The sequence below is a fragment of the Rana temporaria genome, chromosome 2 (assembly GCF_905171775.1).
Source record: "Rana temporaria chromosome 2, aRanTem1.1, whole genome shotgun sequence".
In the NCBI taxonomy this organism is placed as follows: Eukaryota; Metazoa; Chordata; class Amphibia; order Anura; family Ranidae; genus Rana; species Rana temporaria.
The window spans coordinates 282420329-282439707 of record NC_053490.1 but is presented as its reverse complement, the minus strand read 5'-3'; the positions used below and the strand labels follow the sequence as shown (position 1 = coordinate 282439707).

The window sequence follows — 19379 nt, the reverse complement described above, 5'->3', positions numbered from 1 at the left end:
ATGCGCACTAAAGCAAACTGAAGCAACGGCACGTATGTGGTGTTGCTTTAGTCTGTGTGGTGTTACCGGCATCTCCCGAGTGACGTCAACGCTGCTCCGGGCAATCACAGCGACGGCTGGGGGGGCTTTGATCTAAGGTAAGTAATTCATAATGAGCTAGTATTCTATGCATACTAGCTCATTAAGCCTTTGTCTTGCAGGGTTTATTTTTTCCCGAGGGTTTACCACTTTAAATAAACAAATACATTTATATTTTAAATATAAGCAATATAAGTACCTGAATTTAAGTTCCTGAATTTGACTTGGTTTTAGTCCCTGTGATAGGGAAAAGGAGCCCAAGGAGGGAGTCCGGTGTGCTGCAGTGCTAATGCTAATAACAAGAAACATGCTGGTAGGAGGAGAGAGCAAAGTAGCAGAGCAATGAGCTCATTAGTCTGCTGCTTCTCTTTAAACTCTCCAGTCTAAAACTATAGAGAGAGGGACAAGAACTGTAAGTTTAAAGGGTAACTCCACTTTTGTTTATTATTTAGCATTTACAACTGCTGCTCAAGTCATATTGTAAATGAATGTTCTTAGAGATTATCTCTCCTCTTCAATCTTCAGCACTGTCATTTTCTTTAAAATGAAATGCAGTTTGGCAACCTGGAGACGTTCTGTACAGAGATGGTGAGCAGAATGCCACCAGAAATGTCATTTCTTACTCGTGTGATTGGCTTGCCGATTTTCCCCAGAAGTCTGCACTAACGTAAAAGTCAGATTGTTGGTATCCCCTCCAACAAAAAATGCAATTTAAAAAAAAAATCTCCCAAAGGGAAATTACGTCTATAGGGATTAAAAACCTTGCCCTACAAGTGCAGCAACTGATTGATAATTATAAAGTGACTTTCATTCACATCCATTTTGCTCATGGACACTCAGAATAACAAAAGGTAGGAATGTGTTTGGTAAAATCCTTGCAATGTACATTAATCACCTAGAGGGGAATGTTTTTTTTCCCCTTAACAAAAAGGAACTTCAATCCTTGTTATGTCTGCCCCACTCCTTCTTGTGTGTGCGGCCATCTTTTAATATCATATGCATGCACAGTTGTGCTGAAGGCCTCTTCCAGATCTTTGGACCCAGCAAAGACATGGCACATTTGCGCATGTGTGGAGTCCCTGCCCGTGCACATATACAGATGGCATGTGGATACCTGCAGAGTTTACGCACATGCGCACAACCACCCACATGTGCACAAATGAGCCACAGGTCTCGGCTGGGTCACAAAGTCCTGCGGCACACTGCGCATGTGCAAATTATCCACAACACGCATGCAACCATCAGTGGAACGGCCTCCTGCAATGTGTGATCTTGACATTCCAGGAGGCAGGGGGGGGGGGGCGCTATGTCACCTAGATGAGCTAGAAGGAAGTTCTTCACTTCAGCACATGAAGGTCAGAATGTATCTACTTGTGGGAGAGAGAATGGGGGCAGCCAGATGGAAACAGAGTTATTTTATTGGAGGAAGGTCCACTTTAACTGCTGCAATTAAAAATTAGGTCACACGGGGCTATCCTGTGTAGGAGAGGTGTATAAATAATTTTTGCACATAAACAGCTCCTGTATATAAATATATAAAGAACAATCAGCGCAAACAATAGGTACAACTAAACAGAAAATGCAAGCTGAACACTACAGGTTAATCACATCGCCTTCAATAGGGATACAAAATAAAAAAATTAGTGCAGGGCAATATGAATAAGAGAAAGTCCATCCATAAATATAGGAGAATTATAAGTCCCGAAAGGGAAGATGAGACCCCCGGTGAGAGAATAAAAAAATTAATCCACTGGTGATTCTAGGTGACAAACCCTCCACCGTAAAGCCAATGCTCTTACCAGAAAAGGTGGACACCTGATAAGACAGAAGGTCAAACACAATTGTATCCGCAGAGGGGATGATGGTATTCTCCAGCATGGCAGTGGAACCAGAACATCCAGTGTAAAAAGACAAGGGGACACAATCTAAGTACTCTCCATTGGTTTATTTAAAAAAGATCAATAAAATGTCATTTGGTAATGGCGCCAATATTGCGCTACATGTGAAACTGATAAGCCGCTATACAACTAAAAACATAGGATCCAAATATCCAGAGATGGCAGCGGGTGACACCCGCAAGACAGCTCGTTCCCTGTACGCGTTACGTCCAACGTGACTTTGTCAGCGAGCTCCTGTATATGTATTCCCTCTGTGTATTTAGCTGTTTACCTAGAGTTCAGCTTTAAGTTTAACTTAATAAATCTTTAGTAACAACCTGGGTCTTTATAGTACATGTAATAAACCGTTTATGATAAACACACCATATTTATCTTCATTTGGCAAACAGTTGTGTTTTATCACTAAATTAGGTGTGGCAAAGCAAGTATATTTTGAACTTATCTATACTTTATTCTTGCATTTGAAAACGATCCTCGAAGCCAGTGTAAATAAAGTGAATGAGGTCAGACAATAAATTATCAATTTAGCTGATAACTTTTGTTTACCTTTAAAGTCTATGAATACATGATTTTCCAGAGCAATTTATGGCCATGTGAGAAGAACAAATGTACTTTGGAGTAAGGCAAGAAATGCATGCATGGAGTTTTTTGTCTGTATATCTCAAAGACAAATGTGTCACACATTTAGGCATAGCAATGTAGGTGATACAGTTGTCTAATAAGGAGCAATGTGCACAATACAGTAAGCCAGAGCAACCAATCATTATTCATACCTTATGATCCTACTCCTTTAGGATTAAATCTCATTGGATGTTATGGGTTACTGCAGTTTGTTTATCACCCTTTCTCTTCTACCATTTGCATTCAAACCCATATAGCCTTACATTTGTACATACACTTTGGGCTGCCTCCTCCATTTATAGATTCAAGCCTCGTACACACGATCAGTCCATCCGATGAGAACGGTCTGAAGGACCGTTGTCATTGGTTAACCGATGAACCTGACTGATGGTCCGTCGCGCCTACACACCATCGGTTAAAAAAACGATCGTGTCAGAACGCGGTGACGTAAAACACAACGACGTGCTGAAAAAAACAAAGTTCAATGCTTCCAAGCATGCGTCGACTTGATTCTGAGCCTGCGCTGGTTTTTAACCGATGCTTTTGCATACTAACGATCGGTTTTGACTTATTAGTTAGGCGTCCATCGGTTAAATTTTAAAGCAGGTTCTCATTTTTTTGACCGAAGGTTAAATAACCTATGGGGCCTACACACGATCGGTTTGGACTGATGAAAACGGTCCTTCAGACCGTTCTCCTCCGGCGATCCTATCGTGTGTACGCGGCCTCAGAATTTGTTCTGCTGGTCTATGAATTGAGAACAGGCTGGGTTTGCCTCAAACCCACATCCGGCTCAAACCCGAAACTCACCCCTAGATATGATGTGTTGTCCAAAATATTTGATTTGTTGTAGTGCTTGTTATAATAGAGATCAGTATGTTCTCATCTGCTTTTTTCCTCTTAGTTCATACCTTAGAACATATGCCAGCATGCCAGTTACTGTGGTCAAGGTTCGTGAAACAGCATATTACTTGCGTTGCAGGAGGGTGACGGTGCTAACATTGCAAGACCCTTACTCACTATTCTCAGTGAAGTGAGGAAACATTTCATTGGGGAAGGAGTGGTGCGAGTAAGTGGTTGCTCATTTAGAGGCAAAAATGTGAACCACAGAACAGCAGCTAGAAATCTGGGTGTAGAGTTTCACTCATCCAACTCGTCAGACAACTTTCCTTAAAACGTAACTTTGTATTATGAAGAGAAAAAAAAGTTCTCAGACTAAATGGTGTTAAAAAAATAAATAAAAAAGATGCAAATGTACAAAGCAGGTGAATTCTTAAGGCCCCATTTGCATTTGCTTATTTTTAGCGTGCTAAGAAAAAGTCCTGCTTGTTGCACCTTTGATGAAGTTTCCGGCAAAATGTGTATTATAGAGCGTTCAATGGTAAGCCATGTAAAACATGCAATGTGCATACAACATACCACACCTAAAATGTAAAGTATGAATGGGGATTCTGACCAGGTCTGTGGATTTTTATGTAATAATTAGTAAATAAGATTTAAACAAGCACTCACAGAGCTAACTGCAGGCACTGTGCAGCGAATCATTCCCAAGGATCACAACATAAACATTGAGGTCCTTGGGGTGGTCACACTGCCAGACAGAGCGGCTCACAGCAGGGGTCCGGTACGTCTCTGTTCACCATTTCAGGTCCGATTTCAGCCCAGATTCTTGGCTAAATTCGGACCTGAAAAGGACCAGAAGACGCACAGGACTCCTGTGCAATTCGCCCTGGAGTCGCCCTAGAGATTTGTGAATATAGAGAGCTGGTCACAATCTCCTGACATGCGAATTGGATGTGGGGAAACCCACAATCAATTTGCGATAGTGTGAACCCAGCCTGAAGGATAAGAGCACTATAAATTGGGACCAAATCTACTCCCCTCAAATAATGTTGACATCCAAGAGCTGTCATATTGCTGCTGACATCTTCACCTGGTCTTTTTCCGTGTTTAGCGTACATTTTCATTGGCTAACACAGGATGATATGGACACATGGATACAAAGTTTCTTATGCAACAAAACCTCCAATCCATTATTTTTTTTAACACTAAGGTTTCATTTTAAAACAAAGTACATTTCCCCCCCTCTTTTCCCTAACATAAACTAGCCCCCCCCATCACACCCTAGATACATACTTACCTTGATCTGGTGGGCATGGCCCCCGTTGTTTGCTTACATCTTGAGCCAAACTTATTGGGTCCTGGTTGTGCCTGTGAAGCAGCTACTTATAGCATACCTCCCACATTTCTAAGATGGGAATGAGGGACACCAATTACCAAAACTATGTGGGGATAGGACACAGCCCCCTACAGGAGAATTATAAAAAAATATTGGCTAAACCCTTAAGTGCTTTTTTTTTAACCACTACTATTCCTTTATATTGGCTTTTGAAATTGGATGAAAGGTTTAACACTGGGAAACACTTTTTGATTGATAAATAGCGTATTTTTTATACAACTATATACGGTAGATCAGACCAAAATGAGGGATAAATGAGGAGGAAAGGGGGACAGAAGGACTTTGTTCCAAATGAGGGACAGTCCCTCCATATCAGAGACACTTGGAAGTTATGCTTTTAGACATTTATGAGTAAACCTCCTGTGAATGGAGATGCTAGAAATATAGTTCTATAAATAGTGTTTGTGAAGCTACTACTTATTTTTTTTTGTTTGTTTTTTCTTGCTATCTCAGTCCACCTTCCTTCCTACTCCCAGTCCCAGCATTGACTCAACAGCCTTTTAAAGTGGTTGTAAAGTTACACCTACAGGTAAGCCTACACGGTCTCGGAGATATTTTCAATTTCCCAGAGCGATGACTTCAACGATGTAAAAAAAAGCGCCGGGCGGACGTACGTTTGTGCATTGACGTATCTAGCTAATTTTCCATACTAGACGCGGAAATCGACGGAAGCGCCACCCAGCGGCCAGCGTAAATATGCACCTAAGATCAGACGGCGTACTAAGACGTACGCCAGTCGGATCGAGCCCACATTTAGTCGTATCTTGTTTTGTGTATACAAAACAAAGATACGACGGGGCATCTTAGAAATTACGCGGCGTATCAATAGATACGCCGGCGTAATTTCTTTGTTGATCTGGGCCGAAGTGTTTTCACCTTAATTAGTTGTACAGTATGCAAAAATAAACAATACTCTTGTAACATTATTCAAAGAAATAATGAGCCACATAGAGCTTCCAAACATTAATATACAAATAGCATTTACTGGAAGCTGCTATTTGCATATACCAGTAATTTGGCACACCTCCACCCCAATTTGAAAAAGGCTGGGCCTGCTGCTAGATAGCTTGGGCACAGAGAATTACGTTGTGGCATGAGGGTTGGGCAGTCTATTCTCCACTACCAGGAAGTTTGTAAACCACAGGAAGCTCACTGCATTTTTTAAATGAAAGTCTTTGCAGCAACAGCTGCTTTCTAACAGCTTATTCTAGAAGACACGTTCTGCTTTCTGTGTTTTTACAATACATTTTATATGACTTTTGAATCATCCTGAGCATCAGAATATTTGGATTGAGTGCCATTTTATTGACATGAACATTTTAACCACTTCAATACCGGGCTTTAAAACCCACCTCCATACCGGGCCTATTCTGGCACTTCTCTCCTACATGTACAAATCCTCATTATTTTGCTAGAAAATTACTCAGAACCCCCAAACATTATATATGTTTTTTTAGCAGACACCCTAGGGAATAAAATGGCGGTCATTGCAACTTTTTATCTTGCACCGTATTTGCGCAATAATTTTTCAAACGGCTTTTTTTTGTAAAAAAAATGGTTTCATAAATTAAAAAATAACAAAACAGTAACGTTAGCCCAATTTTTTGGTAAAATATGAAAGATGATGTTACGCCGAGTAACTAGATACCTAACATGTCACGCTTTAAAATTGCGTACACTCATGGAATGGCGCCAAACTTCGTTACTTAAAAATCTCCATAGGCGACACTTCAATTTTTTTACAGGTTGCCAGTTTAGAGTTACAGAGGAGGTCTAGTGCTAGAATTGTTGCACACGCTCTAACGCATGCGGCGACACCTCACATGTGTTGTTTGAACGACGTTTACATACGTGGGCGGGACTTACGTGTGCGTACGCTTCTGAGCGCGAGCTACCGGGGACAGGGGCATTTTAATTTTTTTATTATTATTTTTTATTTTACTTATTTCTTTATTTTTTACACTTTTTTTATATTTTTTTTGTAAACATCCCTTGTAATAGGAATGTGTGTGACAGGTCCTCTTTAAGGAGAGATGCGGGGTCAATAAGACCCCACATCTCTCCTGCAGGCTGGAAAGAATGAGATCGTGAAAAAAAATTCACAGATCTCATTCAAACTAGCCGCAATTGCGGTTTGTTTACTTACGGGGACCATCACCATCATCACATCGCGCCCGGGCCTCCGACGGTCATAGAGATGACTGGTGACCAGATGGTCACCAGTCTTCTCTATGGCAAACATCCGGTGGACGGCGATCATCTCTCCGGGCCCCCGGTGGGACGGGAGAGCCCGGAGAAGCACCGGATGGCGGCGGGAGGGGGGGATGTCCCCTCCCGCCGCCTGTAAGAACGATCTAGCGGTGGAACCACCGCTATGACCGTTCTTACGGTGCGCAGGATCGCCGCCGCTAAAAAATGATATCTCAATGATGCCTCCGGGTGCAGGCATCATTGAGATATCCCCCCGCAAAGCCCAGGACGTCATATGACGTCCACCCAGGATAACAGGTCCCCGTTTTGGACGTCATATGACGGCGTGCGGGTGTCAAGTGGTTAAGGATATTTTTTTGTTATGTAGCTTTTATGGACTTACTTTTTTTATATCGTTTACTTGAGATAGTAACAGTATGTTTTACTTTTTATTGATTTTTTTGCACATTAGACCTGAAGAAGGTGGAGGCACTTTTCCCAAGAAACGCATTGGATGTATTTGAATTCTTTTAACTAGTAAATGTTTCAAAAAGGCATTCAAGTGAGATGAACTTTTTTTAAGCACACCTCAATACACACCTAAGAAGGTACAGATGTTGGACACAATGACCTAGCTGGCAATCAGTGTACACGTTTATCCCAAAAGTGTTTAGTAATGTTGAGGTCAGGGCTGTGTGTTGTCCACAACAGTTCCTCCACTCAAAATTGATAAAACCATGTCTTTGACCCGGTTCACACAGGGGCGACCTGAGATCCGACTTGAAGTTGCCCCAAGTCGTCCTAAGTCATGTGGTTGAGAAAATCAATGGAAGTGAATGGAGCCGTCTTAATACACACTACTGAAGTCGCTCCGACTTCAGAAAAGGTTCCTGTACTACTTCAATCCGACTTCTAGGCAACTTGTACCAATTGATTTCAATGGAAGTTGCCTCAGAAGTCGGATCACTAAAGCAACAATACAGGAAGATAACATACATTTCTCAGGCAAACCCCTCCCTCCCACAGATCTGATTGTTGTTTGATTGGCCACTGGAAAGCCTCCTGTCCTGGAGGCGACTTGAAGTTGCCTTGTAAGTTGCCTTATGATTCATACTCAAGTCGTGTCCAAGTTGCCTCCCAAAGTCGTGCTGGAAGTCGTGTTGCCCCTGTGTGAACCGGCTCTTATGGTGGAATGAGCAAGCCACACAACAATGATGTCACAACGTTTAAAAAAAATTCAGTAACACAAATATATGGCAAGGCATCCCACCTGTCATCCACCCGAACAAACGCGTTTTGCTAGAAAATGGCTGAATACACAGGGGCACATTCATTCCAGAACCCAGACTGTTACTACAATGTTGGTGCACAGTTGTCTAAAGCTTCATACACACGGACGGACTTCAAACAAACTTTTCCGTGGATTTTTGTTTGAAGGGCGTTGGCCCTGAACTTGGTATGCATACACACGGCTGGACTTTTTCAGCAAACTTTCCCAAAATTACGTGTTTTTTCAGCTCTTTTCTGCTCTTTACCGCCACCCTTTGGTCAACTTCTGCTATTGTTGGTTGATTTTAACATTGGTTCTGAGCATATGTGTTTGTACTTTGGACAAAAGTCCGATGGACTTCTGTACACACAATAGGACTTTGCACCGTAGGACTTTTGTTGCCAAACAGTTTTTCCGTTTGCAGAGCGAACTTTTGTCCGATGAAAACCGAAAAAGTTTGTCCGATGGAGCATACACACGGTCAGATTTTTTTGAAAACCTGCTGATTTTGAAGTTTGTTTTCAAAAAGTCAGACCGTGTGTATGGGCCTTTATACTGCTAGATATCTGGCATAGCCATAATAGCCACTAAATTGTGCAACAGTTATGACTATGTAGCAAACTATATATATAAAAGGCAGAGCCTGGCACAGTCAAAACTTTATATGGATCATTGTAGTTTTAAAAGCAACATGTTTTTATACGTCATTCTTATAACCGAGAAGGAATGCTTAAAGTATCTTGTCTGGCATGTTTAGGTGACTTTTGTCACAAATCTATGCTAACTGTTGGTTGTCTGAGTCTCTGTATACAAAAAAGGCTAACATTTTTATTCAAGTTTAATTGTATTGTTTGATAGGTTTATTTAACCACCTCAATACTGGACACTTTTACCCCTTCCTGCCTAGGCCAATTTTCAGCTTTCAACGCTGTCACACTTTGAATGCTAATTACTCAGTCATGCAACACTACCCAAATTATATTTTTATGAAAAAAAAATCTACGGATTTATTTTGTTGGTATTTAATCATCAGTAGGGTTTTAAATTGTTGCTATATAAGCAAAAAATTCCAACAATTAAAAAAAAAAAAAAAAAAAAAAAAAAGTTTTTCTTAATTTCTGTTTCTTCATAATTTAAGGCCAAAAATGTATTCTGCTACATTTCTTTGGTAAAAATAACCCAAATCCGTTTATATTATTTAGTCTGTGTAAAAGCTATATCATTTACAAAACTATGGTATATACAGTATTGTATATCTGAATATTGATCAATCCTGATGTACTGATGGCCTAGCTAATTTCTAGCTAATTTCTAGAGGCCCTAAAATACCAGGACAGTACAAACAACCCCCAAATGCCCCTTTTTGGAAAGTAGGCAGCCCAGTTTATTTAATAAGAGTTTTTTGAAGTTGTAATTTTTTGTCACAATATGTTGAAAAATTAAGAAATTAAATGCATTTTTTCACAATCTTTTTTTACATACGGTCATGCCACCAGAGCAGTATAGCACCATCATATGAGTGGTGTGCCAGCAATCAGGGACTTAAAAAGGAAAAAAAAGTTTTAAATAACTTTTTTCCACACCTTTTTTCCTTTTTTTTATACAAATATATATATCTTTTTTATACCCCTTTCACACTGGAGGCATTTTTAGGCACTAAATGGCTATGAATAGCGCCTGTAAAGCGCCTGAAAAATGCCTCCCCTGCAGCCCCAATGTAAAAGCCTGAGTGCTTTCACACTGGAGTGGTGCGCTTGCAGGACGTTCAAAAAAGTTCTGCAAGCAGCTTCTTTGGAGCAGGTTAGAAGCGGTGTTTACACTGCTCCTCCACCTCCCCTGCCCATTGAAATCAATGGGCAGCGCTGCCGAAGCGCCTGCAAAGCACTTGCAACGCGATTTGGCATCAGCGCTTTTTGGGCGCATTTAACCCTTTATTTGACCACTGGTGGGGATTAAAAGCGCCCCACTAGTGGCCGGAAAGTACTGCTAAAACAACGGTAAAGCGCAGCTAAAATTAGCAGCGCTTTTCCCTCTAACGTGCCCGCGCTGTTAGTGTGAAAGGGCTCTTACAGTGTTTTTTTTTACTGTGATCATAGCAATACAGTGTGGTGACAACATACTGTTTTGGGGAGGTGGGACTGATATTCCGTATCTTTTTGTAGGTGCTTATTGAGTGACATATGTTGTGTCTACGGATGCAAGGGGTCCTTGCCTTTAATGAAGAAAAAGGAACAAACTGCAGTTTAACCCGATATATCTTTAATAAAACAATTGGTAAAAAAAGTGCATCATTTAGCCCTGGTTCACACTGGGCTGCGGGAGTGAAGCCGTGCGAGTTCAGCTGAACTCGCACAATTTCACTCCCGCTGGCAGTCCCGATTTCGGCCGCGATTTAAGAGACATCTGTGCAGGTTTCTGCACAGATGTCTATGTAAATCGCGGTCCTAAATCGCAAAAAGTAGTACAGGAACTACTTTTTGAAATCGGTGCAGCGCCGCTGATGCGGCGTCGCACCGATTAGGACAGTGTCATTGCCGACAATTGCCGGCAAATGCCGCCGATTTGAGATGCGATTTCACAAGTGAAATCGCATCTCAAATCGAAGCAAATCGTACCCAGTGTGAACCTGGGCTGAAAGGAAAGCATAAACAATAGAAAATTACACATGGTAAAAAAAGGAAACAACGTTGTCACTTAAAAACACATGCCCATGAGCTCAGCCATAAACAAAGGTCTTCCACAGGTGTCAATCACCTCATGTCGTTTTGTGTGACTTAACACATAATGCTTGTGTACAGCACATGAGGTGAGTTCTGGGAAGCCTTGGTAGCACAGACTGGTATCCGTATTGTGCTTAACCATGGACCTTCAGACTCCCTATTTGCTTTTAAAGCTGCTGCATTAGGTATCTACAGTATTAAAAAGGCATTGATCATCACAGACAAATAAATGCAATTTTGGGCTGCTGGGTGTTCCTGCCAGTTAATGAACAATGCAGGTTTGGTTTTTTGGTGTAGCACTATCAGTCATAGAGATGGTACAGCAGTGGAATGCAGCACGTGGTGATGTAGCAATGTGACTTGAGTCTAGGAGGAACAACAGATCCACAGTAAGCCTTTTAATCATTCAGCACCATGTTTCCATAAGACCTCTTCTTATTGGAAGTTTTAGGTCATAGAACCCTTTAATTTTGAACCCCTTTGGTCCCTGTTGTAGAAGTGTTCTCCTATGGGGTTATCGTTATCTGGGGAGCGAATACTCAAGAGATGTTTCCCTATGCGGATCTTTAAGGGACGCTTTGTTTTGCCTATGTACAGTTTATTACAGGGACATTCCAGCATATACAGTACTCATGTAGTGTTGCAGTTAATGACGTTTTTGATTTGATACACCTTTCTTCCTGTTGCATTTGTAAAGGAGTCAGATCTGTCTACAAATCCACAAATGTGGGATTTCCCACAGGCATACATCCCTCGCAGCAGAGGTAGGTCCGTGAGCCAATTGCGTGGATTTGGTCAAGTATATTCAGATCTGACGAGATCATCTGTCAGATTTGTGGCTCTTCTTGCTACCATAAAGTGTTTGAGGCCTACTATAGGTTCCATCTGGGGAGCTTGAGTCAGTACATGCCAATGTTTAGTCAAGACCATTCACACATCCTCCCGCTGTGTACCAAATGTGGTGATTTTCACTTGTTCAGAGGTGCTCTTGTTAGCGTCTTGAAAATTTTTTGGTATTTGCAGATCTTTCCCGTCAGTTGCGGATGCTCATTTTTTTGAGTTCTTTAAAGCTCTATGTGAGTAACCCCTTTCTCTAAACCTTTTATAGAGTTGCTTCGATTCCACCTGATAGTCCTGATCCAGTGAGAAGTTGCATCTAATCCTCAGAAACTGCCCTGTTGGTATACCTTTGACCAAAGACTTATAGTGATGGCTGGTTGGCTCAAGAAGGGTGTTTGCTGCTGTTGCTTTACTAAATGTTTTCATGGACAAGTGGTCTCCATCAATCCTTATTAGGAAGCCCAAAAACGAAATTTCTTTCAAATCGTAGTTGAATGTTAGGCGTATACTGTGTCTGTTTTCATTCAGTCTGCTCAAGAACTCTTCAAGGGATTCAACAGACCCCCACCACAGCAGCTAGACATCATCAATATATCTTATCCATAATTTGGCATGTTCTAGATAAGGCTCAAAACAGTAAACAACTTCCTCTTCCCAATAGCCAAGGTATAAGCAAGCATAGGCAGGTGCACATGGGGGCCCCCATGGAGGTGCCTTGTATTTGTCTGTAGCAAACACCTAACAAATTGAAAACAATTATTGTTCAAGGCAAATTGTAGCATTTCAAGAACAAACTCATTCTGAGGCCCCAATGCGTGGACATTTCTGGTCGAGAAAGTGTGCTACCGCTACCAAACGCCATGCATGGGGTATGGATGTATAAAGAGACTCTACATCAATGCCTACCATGAGAGTTCCAGGGATACAGTAACTTCTTCAATTTTTGCTAATAGGTCAAGGGTGTCTCTAACGTATAAGCGTAACTCAAAGACAATTTTTTTCAGTAAGGCATCTAGGTATCTTCCAATCCTCTCCAAAAGAACCCTTCACCACTGAAACAATTAGCCTACCTGGTGGGTTTGTCGAGAATTTGTGGACTTTAGAAGTTTTAGAAATGATGTAGATGGTAGGACTATTAAACTCCTTTACTTTCAGGTACTCATTGCAAAACAAAAAAAGGCTGGCTTCCTGCGCAAGCATAAGCTTAAAGTTTGGTTCATTAATTATGGAGGTAAAGGGGTTAGTAGAATGTTTTTTTTATAGGTGGATAGGTCATTTAATTGCCTTTTTATCTAGTTTTCATAGTATTCTGTTGAGAGTAATACCACATTACACCCTTGTCGCTTTTCTTGATGACCAGATTTGGTGCCTCCTTCAACTCTCGTAAAGGCCTGGTGTTGTTCAGGGTCCAGGTTGTCTTTTCTTCCTCTTTGCCAATTAACCTTGGTAAGATCATCTTGAAAGACCCCCAACCATCTATTTTTAGGGAAAGGGGGCATTTTTGTTGATTTTATAAGTATGTTGGCGTCTCGTTTCCATGGGCTAGAAGGAGTAGGGATAAGTTGGTCATCACCCTCACTTTCTGTTAATAGGGAGGTATATCTAGAGCCTCATCATCTTGGGATTCAGTTGGAGGGTTCCCATCTTCCTCTTGGGTAGGTCTTTGATGTAACTAATCTTGGGTGGAGCGTCGCGCTGTCGTCACCCAAGAGCTCCAAACGTTCCCCCGGTAGACGGGTGTCTGGGAAATTGTGTACCGGCCGGCACATCAGATTCGAGGCATTTTTTACTGCATGTTTGTAAGTGCAATACAACTTTTAATAAATCTTTTTTACTCATTTAATGCGCTATGTGAAGCTGTTATTGTTTTTTACATGGTGGGCATTGATGTTGGTGAAGTTTAATCACTTGTGGATGAGACCCAATGTTAAGGATCGTATCTGTCTGAACTGCAAGACTGGGAGTGGCTACCTATTATATGCTGTTCATGATCCCCTGTCATAAGGGATCATGGCCATTTGGTAAGGAGCCAATCTATGGTTTGGTGGAGGATTCATAACTTTGCTTTGGACAAGTTTTCAACTGATTTTGGAACTTGGCACAGAGCACGGGTGTCTGGCATTTCATGTGCTAAACATTTATGGACTTTACTGCTACAATATTTGTTTTATTTATATGTCTATATATATTTTTATTTGGTTAATATTTATTGATCTAATGATATGATCCCAATTTTTTTGATGTTCATTATCAATATTATCACTGTTTCACTGTTATTGAGGGACTTGAGAGTGCTATATAGTGCCCTCTAGTGGCTATCAACCTCTCTTGTTTTTTGGTATATTAGTGATTTATATATACTATCATATACCACATAGTTTATGATTTATATCAATATATATCGCATAGTTTTGTGTGTTTTGTGATTCAAACATTTGTTTCACACGGTTTAGAGGTAGTGCGATTTACTGTATTTATTGGTGTATAACACTCACTTTTTTACCCTGAAAATAGAGGGTAATCTGTGCCTGCGTGTTATACGCAGGGGGCTGTGGAAAGTTTTTTCCCTGAAACTTCCCACTTAAAGTTAGGGTGCGTGTTATATGCCTATGCGTGTTATACGCCGATAAATACGGTATATTTTTCTCACTGTTTGTTTTTTGTATCTATTGTTTACATGGTAATCGCAGCTCTCGGATTGAATAGACTGTGATTTCATTGCAGTTTTTCTTTCTTTCTTTCTTGTTTGTTTAGTATTTAGCGCAGTTTATTTCCAATTTTCTAATTTGACACAAACCCCACAATCTCTCCTCTGGCCTCGCACCCAGCTCCCCTGGCATGCCTTTTCCAGAAATCTGCTGTGTCACACTCACCGACCTTCTCCTGCCCTGAGTCCATGATAGAGAACTTTAACTGGACATGCGTTCCAATAGCTTCTCCAGCCCTTCTGTTCCAGGACACCTCCTCCATGACCGTGTAAGATGAGGCTTCCTCCCAGCTCTCCCAGGCTCCTCCACTGGGCCACACCCCCCCCCCCAGATGGGGATGGGCCCCTGCTGCTGTCTAGCACTCCATTCTCCACATCTCTCAGCCTACAACTCCCCTCCAGTGGGCCTGCCCCCTGCCAATACCAATTGGGGATTGGTCAGGGCTCCTCATATGAGCTCCCTGTCACTCCAGTTCTGTGCCCTGCCCCTCTTCCAGAATATTCTCCCTGAAAGCAGGGGAGGCACATCAGAACTAAAGCACAGGTGATCACACCCACTGCTACACTAACCACTCCCTGTCCCCAGATCAAAACAAGCAGGCCAAGCCTGAAGCATAGGCCTGTCTAAATTGACCTGCCTGGCAGCTTACCTCACAAAAATCCTCGCTCTAGCACCTACCTATGGTAGAGGGTGCTTCATGTATATATTATATTTACAAAATACAACACAGGTGTACACATATCTTATGATTTTTTATAAGCATAGCAGTTCCAGAGAAAAATGCTGGACAAAATGCCAGTGATATTTCTGGCAATATACTCATAGCCTCTAATTAAAGTTTCCTGTCCCAATAAACAGATATTAGAAACCAGCATTTTGTTGGCCTTTGGTAGCTGGCAACGTTGTAACATTAGGCAATCGAAATGAACAGATGTACTGTAAGATATCTCCTGTTTTAATTGACAAGAAGGTCATATAAAAATTTGTATCTACAGCATTTCTGCTATTACAAAATGTAACTTGCACCACATTTGGATTGGGTTGGATTTTAAGCCAAGTGTGAGCTAATTCCAGGAGCTAATGAGCCTACAAAAACTATAACTGGAACCTACATTTAGGCCTCCCTGGCCTCTGTTGGATTCACAACTTTGTGTTTCAGCAGTGTGCACTAAAACTCTTGTCTTTACAGGCACGTTCATTCTACGTAGCATTCCCAATGCAAACATGCAGTAGACTTTACACACAGATGTGTATTTATTTTTACACAGTGAGGTGTATTAAAAGACCATTCAAAATAAATATGCTGCTTTAAAACAATGTGTTGCAGTACATAAAAATGTACTGTGTTAGTGTACACAAAGTAGATTGGACTATTTGTCCCTGCAATTAATAAAAAATGAATTTTCGTGTCATAAGGGATAGATTCTAGTTAACAAAACAGTTTAACGTGGATGGCAGATGTATTGATTTGCCAACGCTGTAAGTCCAATGCTGTCAACATACTTACAAGTAGAGAACACATGAATGATCTCATGACTCTGTTGCTACTTCTAGTGAGGATAAAAAATAAAATATATATTCAAATAAAAAAATATTTGAATTATCAAAAACTCTATAGTTAATTTATTTTAGTTTATAATCCAATCTGTCCTTAGTGTGTGGGTATATGTTTATATATATATATATATATATATATATATATATATATATATATATATATATATATATGTGTATGTATATATATATATATATATAGACATATTTCAGGAATAGTGTCCCAGATGTACAGTTAGTATGTACTTTTGTATGCAAACTCATAGTTACATCAAAACTCATCAAAAAAGGTGCAGAATTGGTTTGGTTACCACAATCGCATGTTTTGCAGGAAACTTATTATGCACAAATATTAGCCATAAAAACTTGGGAACAGTACAGAATGGGAAGTATTTAAAAAGAAAAAGAAAAACTATTTTAATACTTGCTTCAAACTCTCCCAAATATGATTTCCCATAAAAAAAAACATATTGCAATGAAAAACAACCTGTGATTCCACATTTGTATAGACATCTAAATAGTTCCAACATCATTAAAATGTGAAAAGGTGACTATAAAGCTCCACCTATTGGCTTAAAAGACAATACATACATATATATATATATATATATATATATATATATATATATATATATATATATATATATATATATATATATATATATATATATATAGTTATTTTGAGGGGACAGCAAATTTACACTGTTATACAAGCTGTACACTCACTACTTTTCATTGTAGCAAAGTGTCATTTCTCTAGTGTGGTCACATAAAAAGCTGTAATAAAATATTTACAAAAATGTGGGGGGTGTACTCACTTTTGTGAGATACTGTATATTTATTCTTGTTTTACCATTTCTGTTTCTGTTTGTCCTATGTGGTATTGTGTGGAATAAGCTAAGCAGGCTAGTCTGCATTTTTCTACACAACTTATAATTGTGTGTGGAATTTCTATGTCTATAATTTGGGCGATAAATATTACGCTGTTTAGTTAATTCACATCAATATAATGCCCTTACTCTTTACATAGTTAAGCGATCCTAACGTCTTGTATGCAGAGACAGGAATAGTTATGTTTGATGTGCCAACACTGCCATAATTGAATCTGGTTTAAGAAGAAAGTGCAATCAGAACTACATTTTTATATTTGCCCAAACATGAATAACTAACTACAGCTCTCCCAAAGCACAACAAACTAATGTATTCTGTTGACCACAGAATTGAACATACAATTGTTTTCATCTTAACAAGAATCGGCATGGGAAAACACGAGCACTGAAAAAACTGTCTTTGTGAGGGACAGCAACGGAGACAACGGGAAGGCTCTGATTTTGTATGATCTATAGTCATGTATGATATTTCTGCTCTCTCTTTTGTTCTATATGCTATACTTCTATACCTCTATTGTCCTCTGTCATCTATATTGTTACATACAAATCTCTTATTTTCTTTAAAGGAAAATATACTATATATACACCTATTTTACATTTCTTATAGATCCATTGGATTTCACATGATTTTGTTCTTGTCTATATTTCCATTCACTGTTACATAATAAATTGGAAAAATTATTTGTGCTTGGGAACAGCTCTGGGGTTACACAAATTTTTTTGTGTAGTTAAGATAAGTTACGTTTGTGTAAGTAAGTATGCTATGCATTACAAATACAAGTAAAGAACGAGCGCTGTGAATACTAATAGTACAGAGATCAGGTAGAAGGACAAGGAACTGAACAAGGAGCAGCAAAGTTACTTTGAGAGCAAGTTACACGTTGTACCTGTTATACAACGACAAGCAGAAGCACTAAATCAAGGGTTTCCCATGAAATCCTCATTGTTTTTCTGTGTTCTAAGCCCAAAGTTACACAGTTCTATAAGAGAAATTGGTAATATAAGAAACCCTACCTGTATGTCAGTGGAAAAGGTCCTGACAGACCTGGATCTAATTCAGCTGCCAGAGTCACAATGTGCTGACTTGCTTAGTTCTTACTGAGGTGTGTCCAAGAAATACCTTAACAGGTTGTGCCTTGTTAAGATTGAGGCAGTGACTGCGAGAGAGGGGGTTGGAGCTAAGGAGAAAGTACAAAACACGCTTTAGAGCTTTGTGTGTTTACTATATCTCCAGGAAAACACTAAAAATACATTTTAACTTGAGATCCCTCAAACAGCTGTTCTGAACTGAACCCCTATTAAGTGCTACTGGCAACACATCTGCAAAAGGCTTTTTGATTTCCCTTGGTAAAAATTGGCGACTGTCATTATGAAACAACAGCTAATATCACAAATAGAAGTAAATATTTGTTTATCCTAATAGAACTTAAATGGACACATATTCCGTTTGGGGTGGAGCTTTTCCATAAGCACCCAGGTGCTAATGGTGACGTATAATGTTCTTGTATTATCAAAGTGGGGCTGACTGGCTGTATTCATGCATATCCTTTATGTAAAGAAGTATTTTTCAATTATTTTTTTTTACAATATGAAACAACTTTTGAGTCTCGGAGAGCCACTGCTTTTAATTAACCACTTCAGCCTCAGATGTATTTTCTCCTTAAAGTGGAGTTCCACCCAAAAATGGAACTTCCACTTTAAAGAAAGGTGATCCTCTGACATGCCACATTTGGCATGTCATTTTTTGGAGGGGGAGCAGAAACCCTGTTTTTAGAGGGTTCCCGCTCCCACTTCCTCCCTAGGTCGCCTCGGCGACCGGAAGTAAGTCACCTCTCTCCCCTCCCTCTCCGCAATCATCTGGGACATGTCACAGGTCCCAGATGATTGCTCCGCCAATCACGGTGAGCAGCGCGACTCGCACAGTGTGTACCCGGCTGTGAAGCAACAGCTGGGCACCTACATTGACAATGCCAGCTTCATTTCTCTGCATCGCTGGACCCTGGGACAGGTAAGTATCTGATTATTAAAAGTCAGCAGCTGCAGTATTTGTAGCTGCTGACTTTTAATATTATTTTTTTTAGGCGGAACACCCCTTTGCCAGGCCATTTTTTGTGATACGGCACTCCGTCGCTTTAAATGACAATTGTGCAGTCGTGCGACGCTGTACACAAACAAACAACAATGTTTTTCCCTGGGAGGTGTTTCTAACTGTGGGGGGAGGGGACTCACTGGGAATACAGAGAGATCGCTGTTCCTAATCACTAGGAACAGGCGATCACTCTAAACTCCTCTGTCAGAATGGGGATCTGTTTGTTTACATCGACAGATACCCATTCTGGCTCTCTGAGGAGCGATCGCGGGTGGACGGTGG

General features: G+C 40.4%; 1 protein-coding gene across 1 annotated transcript in view; it reads right to left on the bottom strand.

Annotated features, from left to right (window-relative positions):
• The window catches only part of GJB3 (gap junction protein beta 3), a 31415-nt gene extending 13269 nt beyond the window's left edge, over positions 1 to 18146 (bottom strand). Inside the window, exon 1 of the mRNA XM_040337112.1 lies at positions 18023 to 18146. The gene's annotated coding sequence lies outside the window, so the exon portion shown is untranslated. The remainder of the gene's footprint in view (positions 1 to 18022) is intronic.
• Positions 18147 to 19379: the final 1233 nt, after the last annotated feature.